Below are 3,371 nucleotides of genomic sequence, written 5' to 3'. Positions count from 1 at the left end.
ATTATTAAATTAAATCATTGAGTATAAATATTATAGAGTAGAAATCTGAAAACAAACTCAATTTGCTAAGTAGACCTGTGGGGGCGCGGGTAACAATGTTACATGAAATAGAGAGCACAATGAATTTCTCTACAACGCTCTATAACATAGTAAGCACGTGCATGTAAGTTTTTTGTTATGATTTTGTTTCCTTGTACTCTATTTTGTACCCTTGTGTATTTTTATTTCATTGAAACTAAATATCACTTTTCAGCACCAAATTTAAATAGAGGAATATATTCTATTTTATGGTCATAGGCATAGGCATATGAACATATTATTATTTTTGTTTCAGAACTTCCTAGAAATAAAGGCTACTCATATTTTTTTTAATGAATTTTATTAGTTTTGGGTTTATTCTCATATATTCCTTACATTCCCATATATATATATATACATATATACGTAAAGAAATAGATTTTTGGCCCCAAATACGGAAAGAAGATGAGGTTGTAACTGCACCATCAGAATTGGTTAAACATTTTTATATTTATTCTTTTTATTTATTTATTTATTAACACATGAAGCTCATAATATATACATACATACATATGTGTATACTGAAGCAATTAGTAAGCCTTTACATATACATACATATTTTTAAAAACAGTTTTAAATCCGAATCAAAACAATAAAAATAATAGTAGCATTGTTTCTGATATGAAACAAAAAAAAACCAAACTTCTTTTTCCGCTTACAATTTCTTAATATTGGATACAAAATTAATACAAACATACCTACATGCTGAGAAATAGAAAAGAAATATGTAAACATATACAGTGATGAACAAAATTATTGGCACAGCAAGCAAATTTAACTTTTGCACTATTTTTATCCTGTTAACAATGCGATTTTTAATAGTTCAAATTGCTTACTGTGCCAATAATTTTGTTCGTTACTGTATGTATGTTAGTAAAGTGCACATGCAATATGAAAGCACACAAAAAGACTAGAGTAATATTTTTTTCCTACATATACCTTCCTAATAAATTCGCAGAAGCACTGATCAATATAACAAACGACGAAAAGAGTTATTTGAGAGAATCGTTTTGCCCTTTACTTTAATTTCCAAAGCAATTCAGAAAACAAGACATGAAGAGAATGGAGTGTTTTTTGAGTGCAAAAAGCAAAGAAGATAAAGAAAAGAAACTGAGAGGAAATTTTGAATAATGGTGCCTCTTTGTGTAATATCGCAAAGAAAATCTCTTTTACTTATTTACCATACCAGAATTGTCAAATATTAAAAACGGTGTGGCTTATAACTTAAATATTTACTACATTTGTGGTTGCATATTAGCATGTAGCCATTTCTTCTAATTAGAAGAAATAGTATAAATTATTGTTCTTGGAAAATCCATTGTATATATTAATACGATTATAATGAGTAAATATAGGCATGATTTTTTATATCAGTTTTACTTCAATTTACATAAAAGTTTTAAATGCGCTATATAAATCAAATATAAATGAAGAATTGGTAAACTAAAATCAATAGTAAATATAAAGTAGCTATTATTGATATATGTAAATATGTATATATAATTAGTCATGAAATTGTTTTAATAAAGTTAAAAAAATTGTATCGTATTTATTAAAATAAAAGTTCTTTTAATCATGTTGCACATATATGTACGTACTATATTTATATATATGCTGAGCATCTAATAGAAAAGTTAGTATGTGTTCATACATTTCGAGTATTAGATTGCATTGTTTTAATATTTTGTTTTAAAAAGATTAATATTAATATAATTTTTTAAAATTCAAAAAAAGTTTGGTATATTGTAATACAATTTTTGCTTGTGCATCAAATTTTTTCAATATAGAAAATCGTAAAAATGTATATACTGTTTACTACTACATATTTTTTGTAGTTTTAAGCAATCCTTTCAGTAAGGTGAAATGTTTTTTGTATATGAAATTCAAGAAATTCTTAACTAGTTAATAACAACATTGTAAACAATGCGGATCAATTTCATCGCATAGCGTTAGAAGAAATATTAAATATATAAGCATTTTCCGCACCACCTAAGAGGTATGCTTGCTGGCGCGTTACTGAGTTTTAGGTGTTGGTTCCCTAATAGGCCTATCCACCAAAATGTTTTATTTAACAAATATACAATTTTATGTGAATACAATTTAGAATAACTTAATATATACAAAATAATATTACTATTTTAAAAATATTTAATATTAAACCAAAAATAATAAGGAACTATTAAATTAAAGATAAATTATAAATAAATTTAATAAATTATAAAATTAAAACTAAAATATTTTTTGTTTAAGCAAAAAATCACTTAAAGAGTATGAACACTTTTGTGCTGTTTATAAGTGTTGAAAGCATAATTGTTTATATTTAAAATTCGACACTTTATTATCTCGATTGAAATATTTTAAAATGAAGTAAATTCTTACTTTAATGAAAAAAGATAGAAGAGTTTCAATTTTGCAATTAGGGCAACATATATAGGGATGAACGTTTTCTAATTTATTAAATAAATGTTGCGCTAAACCTAATTTATAGCAATTGCTATCGAACTGATCCGAAAATTGTGATTCTAATTTTTCAATATATGTATATATAATAACAACACTCAATCAAAGTATAATTAATAATATTAATTTCTCTTCAGGATTTTTCCTTTTTTATAATTATTAGTATATCATGGAAAAAATAAAAAATAAAAGCACAACTTAATTCGTAGTTTATTATATACACTAATTAGGCACACATCTAAGTTTCTAATGTGTTAATACATTTATATATTTACTTTATTCTACAACAATAAATTGCGTTATTTTTAATTAATAATATACCTTCGATAATCGTTTGGATAAATATAGAGATGTTTGAAATTTAAACATCCAAGTACGCACTTCCGTTTCAATTGTAAATAAATTTTAATTAACTAATAATTCATATATTTTTCTGGAATAATTACCTTTTTTTAATGCTTTTATAATTGAAAACAAATTCCGCCTTATTTTTCTTTTAGTAATGTGGTATTTGTGCACTTAATTGCAACTTTGGCGCATTTTCTCGTAACGGATTTTTAATGTCAAAAAACCAAAACAAACAACGAAATTTCTCAGAAACCTCTCTTACTTTAGCAAATATCGTGGTGAGTAGGGACCGGGTGGGCAAAGTACCAGGGTCCGGGTGGGGAAAATATTCACGCGCCATTATGTAGCATTAGGCTTTTTGTTATTGTACTGCGTAATATTTTCACCTCATTACACAAAATTTTTGAATATTTTTTGAATAATCCAGAAAAATTTATACACAATTTTTCGAGTAACTCTCAGTTTCTTTTCTTTATCTTCTTTGC

The sequence above is a fragment of the Teleopsis dalmanni genome, chromosome 1 (genome assembly GCF_002237135.1).
Source record: "Teleopsis dalmanni isolate 2A chromosome 1, ASM223713v2, whole genome shotgun sequence".
NCBI lineage: Eukaryota > Metazoa > Arthropoda > Insecta > Diptera > Diopsidae > Teleopsis > Teleopsis dalmanni.
This window is presented reverse-complemented; position numbering follows the sequence as displayed.